The following is a 19,560-nucleotide window of genomic DNA, read 5'->3' as shown; positions in this document are numbered from 1 at the left end:
TTTTTTTTTCATTTCCTCAGAGTGTCTCTGTTCAAACCCTGTTCTGTGCTCCATATGACATTGAGTACATGAGGAAAAAAACCTACACAGCAGCTGCATTAGCAGTGCAGGTGCACAAACTTGATTCTCTATTTCCTTCAAGTAATTCCTTCTCCTAGTCTTGATATCAGTTCTGGTTTATTGTGAGCTGAAGAAGTCTCTTCTGGCTGAAAATCTATATGATGAAAGTACAACAGTGCCAACACATTATATGTACCCAGCTGCTCAGTGGGATCTCTGAGATGAAACAGAAGAGGAGACCTCATCCCCAGGTCTGACAGTACAGGGAAAATAGTTCTTCTCTTTTCTAGTAGGTAATGGCAATTATCATCATAACAGTGACATGGGAGAGGGATGGAGCTCACAATCCCACTGTAAAATTAAATATAGCTTATGAAAAGGAGCAAATAACCTCCACAGCACTGTAGGAGGAAATAATGAGCTTTTGCCTCACCCTTCTATATGGAACAAGCAGCCAGGTAATCATACTTTGCAGGTTTAGAAGGAGAGAAAAAATATTGTTACAGCAAGAGTTTGGATTTTTCTTGTCTGAAGAGTGCTTCCAAATCTCTGATGTTACAGGCAGCTGGGAGTTTTACAAGCTGTTCTGACATATAAATTGTTATTGTGCACAAATATTTGCACAGTGTTGTACATACCTTGATGATGGATGAATTAATTAATTAATCATTGAATAAAAATTACAGTATTGTTAATAACAGCAGCAGTAACAATACTTAAAAGTAAAAATCTTGGCTTCTTGTCCAGGAAACTAAGAGCATTAGGAGGATATCTGTTTGCACAAAATGTAGTGATAGAAATGAACATGAAATCAAAGCTCAGCAGAGAAATAAACCATAAGGGCAGACTGGGTGAGATGCCTGGCCAGCTGGACAACATTTACATTCCAAGCAGCATTCCCATGATTTACTCTGAGCACATGGTGAGGTCATGACTAGCAAATAACTCCAGAGCAGATTCACATCTTTATGCCTGAAGAGAAAACCGAAGGACAAAAGGACTAAAAACTGATCATTTAAAGACATGTTTTAATATTTCACAGAAGTACATAACTACTTCCATCCACAAGGATTTTCAAAATCTTTCTATAGAGAAATAATTTTCTCCTTCATTGACTTCACAAAGATATTTGATATGGTGGGATGAAACCGAAGATAAATTTCCCATAACATCTAGATAAATTTTCATGTAAGCTTTATCACAATAAAAATATTTGTCAAAGCTGAAGGCAGAATACTGGAGTGCTTTGTCATTATAAAAGACATAAAACAAGGACATATATTATGGTGCTTGATTTTTATCTAGTTTTTATTTATTTTGTCTCATTTTTTTAACAGATAGGAAAGAAACTAGAGCAGGTTAAATAAGGAATGTCAGAAAATTCCAACATTTATAGACTCAAATTTCTCAATTAATATGCAGATTGTACACTGTTGACTGAATAATGGATTTATCTCCACAGCTGCTTGTTATCAACTTAATCCTAAATCACAAATTCCATTCAGTCTTCTGTGCTTTTTCCATGTTCTGCTAAGGGTCCTTTTTTAATATCCCTCAAACATGCTTAAATTATTGACTCCTTCAGTGTCCTTCATACCTGATTACATGTATAAGACAAGTTGTCTGCCTTCTTTTAATTGACTCAGTACTGGCACTCACAGCAAAATAAAGTTGGTGCCTATATAATTTGCCCCAGAATTCTGATTATTTCCCCCAGTATTCTGATTTCTGACAAATTCAGAATTCTGATGAGCTTTCTACTTTTCCAGATCCATTTGGTATATTTGTTGTGTCTGATGTCCTTCAAACAATCTGATAATATGAAATAACATAAATCATTAAGTCTCATCTTACATGCAAAATATTATTTTTGTTTCTTATTCAGACTCCTCCTATTACTCCAGAATCATCAGGGTTTTCTGTCATTTTTTGGTCATTGTTTTATCTGAAGTATACTAACATGAGCTCTCCCTTTGATGTATCTTATTTTTTTGTTTATGTATAGTCTTTCAACCATATTCCTCAGGTGATAAAACAGACAAAATCATATATTCTGTGAACCTCAGACTACTAAAGAACTTGCTTCCTACCTTAGGGCATTGCTTAAGTCTCCCAGGGCTTTGCTTATTAACTTTGTTAAGATAAAAAAATGTGATCATTGTCCATATAGAAAAACAAGTTAGATTCAGACAGTGGCTAGGAAATAACTCAGGTGAAGACAGCTGAAAATTTATTGAGAAAGAAAAGATTCAAAGAGCAGGAAAACACCCCCTATTACTTGTTGAAATGAACAGAGATAAAAAGAGAGAAGCCTAGCAGGTGAATCTAGGCTGAAATACAAATCCAGTAGTTGAGCTTTAACAGTTTTACAACCCACAAAATAGCTTTGTCTCTTTAGTAATCATAAAGCCAATGTCTACAGTTTGTGACAAATCTAGAAGATGACAACTACCGTGATACACTATGTGAGAGTTTATTATCAGTGCCAAGGAAAAGAGAAAAATGCTGTTCTCACAGTCACTGAAATGGTACATTGCAGTGTCATGTCTTGTCTGGGGACATCACAAACACACAATATATAAAAAGTGCTGAAAGAGCAGGGCTACATAAATTGTGCTGCAGTCTTAAAATGTAACAAATAAAGATATATTTTATATAGATATATGAAGTGTTAGAAATTAAATGTTGAGGCAATCTAGTTGTGAAAAAAACCACAGCAATATCTTTATGATTTTCCTAGTTCCATTTTTTATCCCTAGTATCTGGAGACTTGCTGCCTAAGAGGCAATGCTATTAAAGTGGACAATTAAGTCTCATTCAATTGCTGTAGTCATTACAGATTTGGAGCACCACTCCACTTATTAACATTCAGGTTTCATTAATCCAGATTTTTGTAATGGATGAAGTGAGGTGTTATTATTATTTTTGCAAATTACCTTATTCCTTATGTTTTCCAACTGCATATTGTAGACAGATGGAAAGTTCTTACTTTGTGCATAGTGGCAAAGACAGACATCAACACTGAAGTTCAACTCATCTTCAAGCTGTTCTGCTCATAACCACCCACACTACTCCTAATCACACACTTAACCTGAGGTGCAGCTCCTTGTCCAGCCCAGGGGTTGATGAGAATCACCACATATAACATTCAGGTAATATAAATTTGCGTTGTTTCAGTCTTGGGTTCCTGGGGGCAAAGGGCTGGGGAATCTGTTCCAGTAGGGTCAGAGTCCCCTGATGACTTTCGCAGGAGCTGGCTGAGCAGCCCCTGCCCCCGAGGTGCTGCTGAAAGCCTGTCCCTCACCTGTGCAGGATCACAGTGACCTACTGTCGCCTCTGCCATCCACAGTCATGTGACAAAGGCCTTAAGGCTCATTTTTAGGGCAAAGGCAGAAAAATCTTCCAGCCACCATCAGCCTGATGTGTTCAGAATTTCTTCCTGTGCCTGTAGCTGTTGATGAGCATGTTCTGGGCTCTTGTATTCAAATGTTTGGTGGAATAAGTCAAAGGGGGAGCACATCAGCTGTCCTGGCTGCTTGCCAATGGCCCAGCTCCCAGGATATCAGAAACTAAATTTAAACCCTTCCTAGTGTCTGCATCACAGTAGCTGCAATACAAAAACCTACCCCAAAGGTGCAGAGTGTCCTGATGGGGATACCCAGGGAATATTTTTTTTCTCATTCCTAGGCTGAGTCTAACCAAACTTACAGCTGTAAACACAGTGTAGCATTCTCTCCATAATGACATTCAACAAACACCTTTTTTTTAAACTCTTTTGATTTAAGTCGTCTTCCATTTGCTAATTATAATTAATGAGGTGCCTCTGAAACAACTGTGATGGAACATGAGCATATTAGGATTAGTTTGCTACTGCAATTGAACCATCTTCAATTTTTCTATCTTACTGTCTTTACCTTTCACACATAATAAAATACCAAAAGTCCTTCCTCAAGTAAACACCAGAATATTAAGTTTCTCTAATATTCTGCAATACTCAAGTGTGCTGCACTGAAAAATAGCTGCATTAATTCTAAATGTTTATATTGTATTTTCTATATTGAATTATTAAAATGGCACATTAATTATTTATGTGCAGCATTGATGTACTTCCTAGTAAGACAATGTATGAAATAGAGCTGTCAAATATAAAAGAAGGGAAAAATGTTAATATTTGCAGCAGAGGACTCCCTCCTCATTTCAGACTGAAAAGTTTTTTGTTACATTATCCATCACAAGTTGTCAAAAAGTGTTTTCCACTGAGATGTGTAGTTATAGGGACATCCAGATGATTGCTGTCTTTTAACATTCACAGAAATAGGGATCAAAGAAATGCATCTACTCTAGATTCAAAAGAAATAATTGAAAATTTTGGATCTGATGGGCAAGTGACAGAATATTGGAGAGGTTTATGGATTAATTTAGATGTAAAAGGTCCTGAAGAAAAGGAGGGGAGGAAAGCAGAATCACCATTCCTTAGAGAAAGGTTCATTTGACTGAATTTCATGCTGATTCCCTACAGAACAGAGCTATGATGTTCTGAATATGAGGTTGTTGTCTGATCTCTGGACCATGTCAAGTATTTCAATTTTTTTGGGTTTTTTGCTAAATTAGAGCAAGTTAAATTATAAGAAGAATTATGTGTCTGATTATCTAAAAAATCAGTGTTCTATCTCCTTTGAACTGTAATGTATCCTAATGTGTAAGATTGAAGGAAATAATGAATTCTTTATACAACCAAAGAGAAAGAAACTTATTTATGAAATAAATATTTTGCTTTTCTGCATCATGTGACATAACAGTGATTTCTGAAGGCACGTTCTAAGCTTCATTAATGGAATATATTTGCTCTTTGTCTATAAGTTTTAGACATAACAGTTCTACCTTTGCTCTAAGCATTTAAGGCAAAACCTTTCCACAACATACCACATTGTTAAATTAATCTCCACAGCCACTGAAGGCAATGGAATAATGGATTCCACTTTATATTGACTATTGGTAACACTGGGTTTTATCAACAATAAGAATTATATATCCAAATAGTGCAAATTGAGTAAAGTTACAGGAAAAAATAAAGTGCCTCATTATGCCTATAAAGCATTTAAAAACTGATCAACTCCCCTGAAGTCTCAAAAACTGCATTTCCAGAAATTGGAGATATTAATACCAGTCAATATGTGCAAGCTGAGACCAGCTAAGAACAGCAACTCTTTTAGCTCAGAGGTCAGCCCTAAAGAGAATTCTATATTTATTAGAAAGTGATGTGCAATATAGGTATATGAAAAAGAAATATTTGTTGTTCCCTGAATATTATTAAGACATCAATTATTTAAAATATGTTAATTTTTCTCATTCCTCTGGATGAGGATCTATGGTCTGCTGCATGAATCTTTTTAATAAAAGATTGTAGCATTTTTCCAGTTTAGTTTCTAATTTAAACAGGTTTGCCATGCACTGTGCAGCTGATTAGGTGTTCCATCTACTATTTGAGGTTGCTATAGCTTTAATATGATTCTTAGGTAGGTCCTTCACCTACCTAATCTACTGTGAAGTAATCTATTATTATGAAAATTCATTAGAATTGCACTACATTATGCTTTTATTCATGAGCAAAGTGTGGTAAAATAGGAAAAACACATTCTTTGGATTTGATACAACTTGCAACAGAATCACCAGTCCATGAACATCAATTGTAGAGGATGAAACATCTTCTAAGACATTGGTTTCATCCAGATAGGGCAGAGGAAATGAAAGGAATGTTTTTTACAACCCATTCCCTTACCCTCTGTTCTACTAAATCCTAAAAATTTTGGAGGGAAGAATTAGAGCTTGAATATTTCATAAGTAGTACAGGGTAATATATTTTAAGAAGAAATTTAACCTGTGAACATAATTCTTAAAAGATCTTGTGCTGTAACAGCTGAAGAATGCTGTAACACTACTGATTAGATGGAAGTTTCACTGAAGATTAATATTCCTTTGGGTTACTTGAGCCCATTCAAAGTGCATATTCTATCAAAAAAACCTGTTGTGTTTTATGTACATAAAATGTTAAGAACAAAATATCCTTGCAAGTCAAATTCACAAAACATTTCTGCAGTCTCAGATTTGTGCAGTAATGAACAGATTTCTTAGTCTAGAAAGGAAAGTTTAAATTTGGCACATCATTACAGAACATTTTAGCAAGGCAACTCGACTCCTTTTTTAGAATGGGAAAGGTCAGTTCCCTGAGGAATTGTCCATTTTGTCATTTCAGTTACAATAACTTTGCTTTCAAATTGAGAAGTATTCTTTAAATCTTCAGGCCATAAAAATATCTTGGACTGTTAGAGCAGATAAAGCAGATAATATTGGGAATCTGCTGAGGCACAGTGGCTTCTGGATTCTATGGATTTTTTTTGACAGTACTAATTCTTATATTCCTGTAGACTTACCATTTCATCCTGCCTCATCTTTTCTAATTTTCCTATTAGCAGTTGTTAAATGGATATTAATTGTAAGCACATAGAAATCACTTAAAATTCCAAGGTCTCCATAAACATTTTAGGGACTACGCCCCTACAATCAGGGCCTTAGGAACAAGAGGGAGAGCTGCTAGAGCAAGCCAGCTGTCTGCATGGTCTGTGAAAGGACTTGGAGGTCACAAGGACAGAAATCTGAAATATGCAATGCAAGATTTGCTTATTATCCCTGAAAAGCAAACTGAGAATGGAAAATTTCCCTTTCTCATTTCTGTGCTCCTCTAGTCAAATTGTTAGCTATGGAAAGCAACAACAGGAATTTAGCTTTACAAACCAGGCAAGCTGATTTATTTCCATTTTCTTTTAAGACAAAATTTTATTAAAAAGAATTATAATAGGGAAGAATATGGAGGAGAATTTCTAAAAATCTACATTTCATTTAGGGGTTAAAATCCCATTAAGCGGAAAATTCAGTAAGTCAATCTGATTCTGATTCTTTCCCCACTCCCCATCAACAAAAAATAATTGATCAGCTATTTATTCCTGAGAATTTTCATTTTTTTGTTCTGTGGCTCTCTGACATGTTCAGTAAGTGAATGCTTGAAATTATTGCCTTGGAGTTTTCCCTATGGTGAAATAGGCCATTAAGTTTCAAATCAATGTGGATGATTGCAATGTGAAACTAACAATTTTCTTGAAATTAATACTGGAAATGAGATGCTATGGTGAAGAAGTAAAATCAAAATTCATTTTTAGACACATTCCCACTATTTCCCCAGAACTTAGATAATTAACCTATACAAGCATCTAACCACATTTTTGATTTTTCACTCAATGCTCATTTTCTAAAACTCACTAAACTCAATGAAAAGATCTTTGGAACTCTCATCCTAATGCAAGTATTTTTCCATAGGATCACTTCACTCAGATTTATAATACCCAAAAGCCCTAAGAAATCCCTTGGAAAGAGGATGGTTTTTGATGAAGAATCGTGTGGTGTAAGCTCTGACCAAGACTACCTGTGTCAGTGCCTCAGCAGCATAAGCAATTCCCACAGAAAGTGCTGAAATCTCTTTTTAATTTCTATGGCTGGAGCTTATTTCAATCTAGGGCAAGAAGAAATAGGGGTTCAGTCATCACAGAGGGCATATGGCTTCTCCAAATAGAACATATGCAGGTTCAGTAAGACAACTCATTAAAAGAGACAGTTAGAAACTGTATTTATCTTGAAGAGCCTGCAATCTAAGCAGCCAAGTCTGTGAATGGGTAGATAAATACAGGTACAGAGCAGTCAAATGGCTTTATCAAGGTTAGTGAGAGCTGAAATAAGAAATCAAAGTACCTTTAATTCCAACCAAAGCATTTCAGATCTACTAAAGGATGTGCATGGCATATGACTTGAACGAAGTTTTAAAATGTATCACAAAAGAGATACTTGCTCACGAAAAATATCTCATGTTGTAGCCAGGCTGCAAACAAATGCAGCTTTTTCATGGAAAGACTACTTTTTCCTGCCTCTTGAAAAAGAAATGAAGAGGCAGAAATCAAATTGAATTTTGATGAACAACTGGAAAATCTTGTCTGCTGTTCCAGCATATTTTGCTGGTGTAGAACAAAGAAAAATAATAATAAAAAGAAGTGCAGCAAATGAAATATATATAGATTAGCTAATTTGGATTTATTGAACCTTACTCCTTTATTGAAACATAAAATGTCTGGTTTAATGGAGGAGAATGTGAGGGACAGAGATTCACAGAGACTAATAGAATACTTTAACACAACTTTTCTTCAGTGATGTGTCTGGACACGTACTTGCTTTCTCTGACACAGCTCTGGTCATTTTTTTCTTTTTTCTTTTCCTGTCCCAAAGACCATATTGGATCAGAATATACCACATATCTGCAACACATAAAACATACTATTAAATTTCCAGAATTACACTTTCCAAACCTTATTATTTCTTATTAATGTCTTGTAAAATTACTTTTGGGGGTGGGGCTGTCAGTTATTTTAACAGGTGCAACACAAAGCTCAGGAACCGAAGCAATAGCACATCATAAGCAGCCTGATCATGAAGAAATGACAGCTTCCTGCAGCAGGAGGCTATGAGACAGAAAGATCTGAGCCGTTTCAAAGTGCCGTTATTGAGAACAGCAATAAGGCAGAGGGGACCACATCCCTGAGGTGCTGCCTCAGCAAGTGCAGCGCCAGGGGCAGCTGATGCTGCTGCCAGCAGCTCCTCACATGCTATGAGTGGGAACAGCAGCAAGTGCACAAGTATGAGAATAGGTCAGAAAGGCCGAAAAAATCTGATGTAGGAGGGCACACTTGAATGACACAAAATGACTTTTTCTACTATAACCAGTGCAATACGCAAAGAGCAAATTATTCCTCTGAACCTGTGATATATGGTGTGATACAGTTCCAACAACACATGGTAACACTTGAACACCTTTCAAATCCCTTGGTTTTAGTTTTTGATTTTTTTTCAACTCATAGCATGAGATTTCTTACATTTTTTGGACAATAAGACAAATTTACTAACAAAATTCACTTACAAAATTTTGCAACAACAAGAAAGGAGAAGACAACTGCTGTATTTCTGATGTTAGCAGCACCACTATTTTGTGAGGATCAGAAGGTTTTCCCCTTTTGAGAACACAGGAAAGGTGAGCAGTGAGCATTCTGCAGTCCTGAGTAACTCAAGATGAACTGTTTGATGTTATGTGCAAAGCACAAGCAAAAACTCTTGAGGCATAAACATTTAGTTATGAGGTCAATTTTTTTTTTGCAGTTTACACAATGAAAATGAAGTTTTCATTTGCTTGAACAATTACCTTTTAATATTATACATCCAGCAAGGATATCTTGAAAAGATAGAGGAGCAGAAAGGTATTCATGCTAACTTGGGATCTCTGCAATAATTAAATCTGAACTAGTAGCCAGCCCCACCTCTCTAGTTAATGGAGAGAAATAGGCACTTTGAATGTCCAATATTTTGGACAACTATCCTAGGAAGGCATGATCATGCCTTAGAAACATTCATTTTTCCTTGAGCCTTCTAAACTGTAAATCTCTTGAGATAAGGATCTTTTATATGAGTTTGTGGCTCCAAATGACATAAGACATTGACATATAATGCCTGGTTTCAGTCCCAAGAAAGAACAGCCTATGAACAAGTTTAAAGAAGAGGTAAAGGACAATCATTTAGAGTAATTCTGAGCACCATCAGAAGACTTAGAATGGGAGATCGATGCAAATGGCACAAAGATAGGATGAGAGCTTTGTGGATCATTGACTTTTGTGACCTTGGTCCACAAACCTATGTATTAAGAACTGATAGAATAAATCAGCCTGGCTAAGTACAGTGTCTTTGTCACTGGATGAAATATTCCCTCGCAAATCTTCATAGCCTTCTGCAAACTTTAAACTTTATATCTCTGAGGTAAATTATTAGCTCCACTGTCAGTGTTTCCCAGCTAATGCAATGGAAATGAGGAACAGCTTTACCAACAATGAGTAACAACCCTACATTAGGAATAAGAAATAGCATGGGAGTCTTCTTAGCAGGTCTGATTCCAGTTCCATTATGATTACTACAGTAATTTTCCAGTTAATTAATCTAATACACTGCAATCCTGACATTCAAATTGCTCATGCTTTCACAAAACACTTTTCTTTGATGCATTGACCCACTGCATTAAAGTAATAAGCAAATTGTTTAAGAACATCAAGTGAAAATAATTTGAACCATTTTCTTTCTTATTTTTTCAAAAGGATCATCTACAGCACATAATAGCCTGCTCCAGCCTCCCATGAATTTCATAGAAAGACTCAAATTCATTTGAATGAGGTCTGACACAGTCCTGTAATTCTACTAATTTAAACCAACTATAAACGAGTCCCCTGGTTTTTAAAATACATGACACAATATTGCCAGGAATGAGCATGTGTTCCACAGTATTTTATTTTTCTTTTATTACTGACTTGACATCTTTTCTTATTCCCACCAACTACCTAGAAGAGGTGAAGAATAAAAAATATTACCCAAAGAAAATATAAAATCCTATATTCAGAGTCTTGACCATGCTCCCAAATTTAGGAGGTGGCTGTTTGCCAAGCCAAACTCTCCTCCAGAGCTGGTGAGTGACAGTGCTCTGCAGAGGGTGATGGTTGCTGCTCCCAGCCAAGCAGCACCAAAGGAGCCACCAGTTCTGTCTCAGCTCACCCCTAACTGGAGGTGAGAGCAAACTGATGCTGCTGTGTGTGTGCAGTGAGAGAGCTGAGAGCAGGAGCATGCCTGACATCACTTGCTGAAAGGGAAAGTGATGCAGAAAACCACTTTTCAGCTAAATCCTCAGCTGATATAAACCAGCCTGGCTCCACTGAGGTCAGCTGATGTCCCACCAGTGGGTATGAGCTGCCGGTGTGGCCCACTGTCCCTGCACATGGGATGGGCTCACATTCAGGCTGTGCTGCTGCCGGAGTCACACAGCCACAAGTGCTTCACAGCTCCACTTTGCCCTTGGGTCCCAGCTGGCATCACTGCAAGAATGCAAAGTAATTCTTGTTTGCTCACAGCTTCACTGCTCCTACCTGTAGTTACTCACCTAAAAACTGAAAGATATTCTGGTTTTTATACATCCATTCAGATGCAAACTTACATGGACATTCTTCTGGGAAGCAACAATCCATATTTATCAGCAGCGAAGGCAGGAAAAGTGGCAAATTGTACAGCATTTGATACATCCACTTCAGCTGCTCTTAGCCCTTCAGTAGTTTATTTGACAAAGAACTGTCAAGGAAGTACTCCAGAGCTGGTGAAGAGCACAATTGCTACCTTGCCTTGTGTGCACTGCAGATATTGTGCAGCATTCTGTAGGGCTTTGCTCTCTCTCATCCCCAGGAAGGATAGACGCAGTGGAGGTCCTGGCAGCAGTGCGTTGTCTCAGGCTCACATTTATTTGATAGAGTGGAAAATCTGCAGAATTTGGAAGAGTGAGATCAATATTTAAGGTAATTTTTTTATTTCACCTCTTCATTTTTTTTTCTTAATGTCTGTCTTGGATCAGCTGCTGAGCTCTGTTTGCTTCTCAGAATTATCACTTTCTTCCTCAGTTTCTGGATTTCAAAAAATGATGTAATGCACAATATTGAAAACAAGCAACAGAGAGACTCAGAAAGTGTTGCTAGTAGCTACTTTTCAGATTTTTTTAAAAGCAGTTTATATTTCAAGACAGGATTTTAGGGTTGATTAACTGCCTTTGCTGTTGTTGCAACTATTATTTTGGTAGGCAGCTCTCCAACATTAGTGTGTCTATTTTGAAGCTGAGTCAAATGATGCAGAGCATTTATTTGTGTCCATCTCTTCTGGTATCTAGTAAAGTTAAGAGAAAGCCTGAGTACTGTCAAAGGCCTTGAGTGTGGGCTTACTGAGCCAGTCAGAGAGCCATTAGGCAAATCTTACCTGACAGGTCACCCTGCAACCTTTTCAGGGAGAATATTTTGACTGTTTATAAATAAATGCTGTTGTTTGAAATACAAATACAATGGAAACTATGACAGCCAGTGAAAAACATCACATCTTATGGCTAAAGCAATTTAATTGCCAGAATTTCTGGTCAGTGCTCAGTAAATGTACTGCAAATAGTTAGCACTCCTTGCTATTAACTTCCCCATGTTTTCTTAATAACATTGTTTTATTTTAATAGACAGTTCCCATAAGGCTGCTCATGTGACTGTGATTCATTATAGACATGAAAGCATTTGTTTTTATCTCAAGAGTGCAGAAATCAAAACACTGCATGCAAATACCAGATAAAAGTTGAGAAGCACAGGAGAAATAAAAGATCTTGCATTAGGAAGAGCCAAGCACCATGAGGGGGGAGGTTACACATCATCAGTACCTCATCACCACACTGAGCTCTGAAGCACAAGTCAACACAGTTAAAAACTTCTTTGGTCATCTCTTGTATTTGTGGGGTGCCCCGTGGCAGAAAGGAATGATGAATCTGACTCCATGTTCTTAGAAGGCCAATTTATTATTTTATGATAATATATTATGTTAAAGAATACTAAACTAAACTATACTAAAGAATACAGAAAGGATACTTAGAGAAGGCTAGAGAAATAATAATGAAAACTTGTGACTCCCTCCAGAGCCTTGACACAGCTTGACAGTGATTGGTCATTACGTAAAAACAATTCACAGTAGAAACCAATGAAACAACCACCTGCTGATAAACAATGTCCACATTCCAAAGCAGCAAAACACAGGAGAAGCAAATGAGATAATATTGTTTTTCTTTTTCTCTGAGGCTTCTCAGCTTCCCAGGAGAAGGATCCTGGGCAAGGAGATTTTTCCAGAAAATATGGTGGTGCTGGTCATCTCTTCCCAGTCCTGCTCTTCCAGGTGAGCTGCACAGCAAGCAGAGAGCACAGACTCCCTGTGGCAGAGAGCTGTATGAGCATTTACCATCACCTGTGCAAACTGCCCATGATCTGCCTCTGCAGAAGAACCTTGGGGCTTTTCTGTATTCTATGCAAAGCCTTCCAGAATCAAGGTCATGACCCTTACATGGATTTACACACACACCCTGGAGGCAGGCTGGAATGGGTACATTGCAGCACAGACCCTTGGGCACAGCTGCCACTCTCACTTGTCCCTAATGCAGTTCCCACTTCTACTTGTGCCGGCAGGTTGGTATTTTGGACTTTCTGTCTTTAGATCTCAAAGTAGCTGTGTAAAACACAAAATCGTGTGTGTAAGTATGAGGCATAAATTACATTTACATGTAATGACAGCATTCAGTGCTGAAACAAGTAAAACGTTCTGATTGAGGAGCTTGTGGAAACTCCACTGCTGATTATTTCTGAGGGCAGAGAAGGTTAATGTGACATAGATGATCCTGATGAGTCCAAACACCCAACAGACAAGCTGCCTGCTTCTCCCCACCATTTGTGTAAAGAAATCTAGGTGAGCAGTGTCCATGAACACTGATATTGCAGCTGCACACAGGAAAGGAGATGTATCTCTTTGAGGGTGACCAATAATTTACTAGCTTTTGTCTAAGTAGAAATACATTTGCTTGTATCTTTTGTATTATTAGAATAAGGATTTCTGAGACAGTGGGGGCATTCACTCAACTGCCCTTTCAAACAAAAGGCAAGTTTGAAATTAAATCCTGACTGGAGTTTAAAATATATATCTGCATGAAGTTCACATAGCAGTTTGCATAACTGCTGCAGCAAAGCTGTTCCTTCTTCAACAAATGCTTTGCATCACTGTGAAATATTATACTGTGTGACTAAATTTTTTGGAGCGGCAACTTCACAAATCTCAGTCCTAGACTGTCTAAATGTTTGTTGCAGCAGCAATAGAATCAGGTCACATCTGAAAAGTTAGCAACAGTCTTCCTGGCAGTATCCTGGAATTCTTCAGACCTCTTAAATTTTATGTCTTCAAAAGCAAAATATAAGAACTCTAGAGAGTTCTAGCTTTTCAGGAGTTTAAAAACTATGTATTTTAAATTTTTGATCTGAAAGATAGGCTGGAAATCATATTTTTCCTGGTGATTTTGTTGTTCTAATTTAAAATCTTGTCATAGTACCAGCTGCAGCCTCTGGCTACTTTATTCATTAGAAGAATGGTGCTTGTTAAAACAACAAAATATTAGCTGAACTGTGACTTCAGATCCACAACTTAGGAAAACATCTTCATCGCTGCTTGCTGCTTCTGACCAAGTTACACTGGAAATTCATATCAAGTAAAATGATAATGAGCCTGCTGTTACAAAAATAATCCTCTTGGTTATTAATAATTTATAAGGTTGAGCACTGATTAATTCATGGCATAATATTAAAAGCACGTTATGAATTAGAGTCAGAAAAAATGGGATTGTTTATGAATAATGAGTTCTTTTGAATAATTTCCAAAATCAATAGATAAAGCTTTAAACCTCCTATGTCTAGCACAATGCTCTGGCCAGCAGCATCCACTGCTCTTTTAACTGGGGAGCTGCTGCCCAGGGTCCCAGGTGGGTCTGGATGGAAGGTTCCTGTCCTGCAGACAAGTGTGCTGTGAGCTCTGCCCTTCCCTATTGCTCAAGAAAGCTGAAGCAATGCAACAAAAGAAACAGCAGAACACGTTGCAGGACCAGAAACAAAAAGATCAAGGGGAATCAATTCGATTTTAACCTGTCCACCCAACCTTCCCATTCATTCCAGTTTTCTTTTAAATATTATGCACTGCTCATTGTAGCTGTAAGTTCAAAACTTGCTATCTCAGCTTCTGGTTCAACCTCCTCCAAAGAAACAAAAATCTCATTAACTTCTATAGAAAAAAGATCATGACCCAAGTGATCACTTAGCAGTGTTTTCTCTTCCTCTAAAAATGAGGATAGCCACAAGGCCTAAAAAAAAATAATTCTCTAAACAAAGAGTAAAAGAAATCACAGAACCCCCCTTGGGGCTTAATGAAGAAAGGCTGCTGGGAAGCTTTAGTGAATTTTTGCCTACAGAATCCCAGAGAGATGCTCAGAAGTGAATCTGTGCCCCCTCTAGCAGCAGTGAGTCCAACCAGCTCCCAAAGCCACATCTCCAGTGGTAGAAAAGTCTGAACCTCTGCATGAATGTATTGCAATTTTTACCATATTACCATGAAAAGCCTTGCCCTAACACCCAACCTAGATGTTATTCATCTGGGACGTGGAGGACAGCTTCTCTCTTGGCAGCAGCTTTTCATGTATTTAAAGATTGTTACCAGAATCTCTCTTTTTTTTTTTTACTACTACATTCCCATTATCTCCATAATGTTAAACAGTTCCACTTAATTCAGCACCTCATTGCAGGCTCTGTGTCATGGATCTATGATTGCTTACATTTCTACCTATTTCTCTCACACTTTTGCTACACTCTGTAGCAGAAGTGAAGAGCTAAATATGTTCAGTGTGTCCTAGGCCATCATGAGTTCTTATCCTATTTAAAAGAAGCTGATAAAATATATGGAGGCTACAAAAAGCTCTTTTATTTTAGTGAGAAACAAATTAATAAGTAATGAAATGTTGTGTAAAAAGGATTCAATACTATTTAGTAGTGAGAAAAAAAATAGATTAAAGGCAAAGAACTTTTCATGGATAAAGAACTGAATAGGAAACAAAACAAAACAAAAAAATCCTAGCAAAGTCCATCATAACTGTGTATTGAGTCCACTGTTTTACTTACCAGTGAACTAGAAGTACACAAAAACTATTTGAAAAATACTGTGTTAACAAGGGTTATCTGAAATAACTGCATGTCTTATCAGGCATTTCTTACACAACAAGAAAAATAGCAGCATGCACAACAATAATTTCTCCAATTTTTCTTAGGTCAGCTTTTTATGATCCCTGGTTATATTTGTTTTTACAGCTTCCCTTACTATTCATTATGTTTCATAGTCACTGATAGGCAAAAACCCTTCATGAATTTAACTGGTCCCATTTGGTCTCCACAGTGTATTATGTCAATATGTTCCACAGCTCAGTGATGTACTCCCTGAAAAAGGCTTTCCTTTTATTGTTTTAAGCCTATTAAACATTATTTTCTTGGCTGCCCTGCTGTTGTTGAATTGTGAAAAACAGTGAATAATCAATGCCTATTCACTTTCTTCAGGAATTTATAGGCTTTTTCCAAACAGCCTAAATCATCTATTTTCCAATCTATTTGTTCTGCTCTGTTAATTGCCTTATTTTATAGAAGCTGTTCAAACTTTTGATCAGCTTTGTTCTACTAAATCCCCTCTGAGATGGAGTGACCAGGAGTCCGCAAAGTGTTCAAAGTGTTCATGGCTGGACATGATGGATTGAGTGCTACATGCCTTGCTATTTTTACAGAAAATACTTGGTTTTTTTATGTGATTCTGTATTTTTCCAAGTACTGAAGTAAAAGTTATTGTCAGACAACACCTTGGTTCTCCTTTCACTCTGTTTGAAACATAAAAACAAAGAACTGGTGTGATATTTTACAGAATGTTATGCTTCCCATTTCAATTGCATGAACTCTCACATTGCATTCAACTGCATCCAAGTCTCACAGTTCAAACAATTTCAAATGTCTAATAAATAGAAATATTCCTTACATATTTATGTATTTTGTGGTACACCTTGAGCTTACATTTTTGCTGCCCTAATTGCCTTAGCTGTCTGAACACAGCTGACTATGTTTGCTGAAGACCATTGTTAAAAATTTTACTCTGTAGCTGACCAGCTCTTCCCTGGCTTCTTCCTTTCTCTCTGAAGGTATTTACAGAATGTTTTCCTGTTCATCTTAATGACCCTTGCAAGCTGTACCTCATTTTATACTTATTTTGTGCTTTCCACAATTGTCCTTGAGTACTTATTTCTACTTATCTGTCCCTGGCTTAATTTGCCCATGTCCTGACTTCCTTCCTGTATTGCCACCTGTGATCCAGCCACAGAAATCTCTTCCTGTATTTCATCCTCAGCACTTGCACACTTTGTAGCTGTGCCATTACTGTACCTTTCTTAGAGAGCTCCCTATTAGCCCATTTTCCTCTTTATACAGATTTTATTTGAATAGCAATGCTCTGGGTTTGATGATGCCTTTGACAGCACAGGGATGGGACAGACGGTCTCAGTCTCGAGGATTTCCTTCCTTAACAGAGCTCAGATTTTTTCAAGAGCCCTAATTCCATTATAACTTGTATTGTGACTCATTTCACTGCTTACTCGCAGGAAACTGCATCTACCTCATTTTCACAGAAAATTTGTCTGTAGAGGATCCCTGCTATGGCAATTGCCTTTGTTGCTGTTTAAAGAATTCCTATTCTGTATATCTGTCTGTTCAGCACTTATATATAAAAAACCTTTCAGATATACAGAAATGCTTTTTTATTTCTGCAAAAGGTGCATATTTTTATGCTAATAGTCTGACCATGTAAATAACCTGTTTCAAGACATAAGGAAATAAATAATGTGATCAATGTAAAGATTTTGTTAAAAAAAGCAAGAATGGACATACATATGGAATATTTGCAACACAGGCTACCTTCCCTGAAACAGTGTATCATAAAAGTAAGCATTCAACATAAAAACAAAGACAATTAAACTTTGAGCTCACACACAGGGATTCCAATTCCCAGACTTTGACAACAAAAACATTATTTTTGTGTGTGTGGAAGGCATTGTAGAAGGGTTTCTCATTGGTTTCACTAAGATACCAAAACTTCACAGAGCTACCAAAAGGCTGCTCACAGATGTTACAGAATATGAAGTTCATTGGCTACTTCTAAGCCAGCACCTTGGAAAAAATCTTCTGCATCTCAGTGTTTAGTCAGGTGGAGTTCTGTGGTCTTTACATTCCTACATGGACCATTTTCTTGAACCTTACAGCAGAGCTCAGCTCTTCAAGTCAGACACCTCATTAATTTTATTTTACGTGATAAATATTACTTTTCCTATGTCTGCCAATCAAATCTGGGATAATCCTGCAAGAAGCTGAATTCAACTAATATCAGCAATACCATATATTCAACGTTAGGCCATCTTGCCATAATTAATGTTAGATTTAAGAGCCACTGCTCTATTCAACTACTGTCCTGGCTTTGTTGGAAATGTGTCATCATTGCCATTATTCAAGTTCATTCTCTATTCTTTGTGAGATTTCTATAGCTTTTTTTTTAAAGTCCGCTCATTTTTATGAGTATGTATCAACTGTTCTGCTTCATTGTCTATACTATATCACAGATAACAAAGTTTGGACTTTTTTCTCAGCATTTTAATGAACTGTCTGTAAAAGTCAGAGGTTTCCTTCCAATTTTTTATGTACAGAAACTCCTTGATTATTCAAAAATAAACCTGGAAAAAAACTCCCAAACCTCAAAACTTTATTAAAATGTAACCAAATTTAAAACATAAATAGTATCAGATGAGAAAGGAAATTCAAAAGTGATCAGTAATTAAAGGTCATGTCTTAAAAAACAAAAAGTGAATGTAATTTTATTTCTTCATTAGCTAAGTTGTGTTTCTGGATGAGATGTTCTGTATCAGCCATTCAGAAAAACTTTATAAAAGTGAGCCCAAAGTATATAATAGATACTTTTAGCTTCTAATATTAAGGTCTTAACAATAAAATTTCTTTTTGAAAGGAAAAGTTTGGTATCTGCCACTGTATGAGTCCAAATTCTAATAAGCCCTTCAGCATTAATGGCAAAGAGACTCATATTCCATATTAATGGATCCCAGAAGTGCTGTTTGATGACAAATGTACAAGTAGTTTTATCTTTTGGGCACGGTAGTTGAATTTATTTGATTTGGCATGGAAAGCACCAAGATCTGCCTGTAGCCTGAATGTATTAAATAACATCAGTACTAAAGGCAGTAATCTGGAAGCTTTCAGAGAACAAAATCCAGGGTCACCAACAGAAGATGAAGAGGATAAGACTTTTTTTTTTATCCACATCCTATAGCTGGGCATGGTTTCCTTATTATTATAAATATTTTTGATGACTTATACAGCCCTACTCAAAACCAGTAAATACTGACTCAGAGCAATGCATGTTTCTAAGAGTACATTTAAATAAATAAGTAGAGGTGTCTCAGCCACACACCATTGGGCAGCTCTGAACTGCACACAGAGCTTTCCTGCCATGGGATTCAGGCAAACCTTTCCATCTGCAAATATAACACAGGAAAAAACCTGTCTGGGTAAACCAGTCACACCAAAAAGGATCCCCAATCTCCTTTCCTCACAATAATCTTGATGCAGACTCATTGAACTTGCTAAAAATAAATTTGGTGTATTCCATGTTATCAGGTGTTTTCATTCATCCGTTATGCAATTTTAAAGAGAGACACCTATTTAAGATAACATTATTATCAATTTTATTTTCTACATACTACTTCTGATCAAAGGACCAATTGTTGCATTTTTTCATCTAAAACATGGTCTAAATTGTATTTATATTACATTGTGCTGAGGTGGCTTGTGTTTAAATTTTTATCCCCAGACTGACATGTTCTAGCTTATATAGGTAAATCTATTT

This window comes from Geospiza fortis, unplaced genomic scaffold (genome assembly GCF_000277835.1).
Source record: "Geospiza fortis unplaced genomic scaffold, GeoFor_1.0 scaffold424, whole genome shotgun sequence".
NCBI lineage: Eukaryota > Metazoa > Chordata > Aves > Passeriformes > Thraupidae > Geospiza > Geospiza fortis.
The sequence above is the reverse complement of the archived record's forward strand: the minus strand, read 5'-3'. Positions refer to the sequence as shown.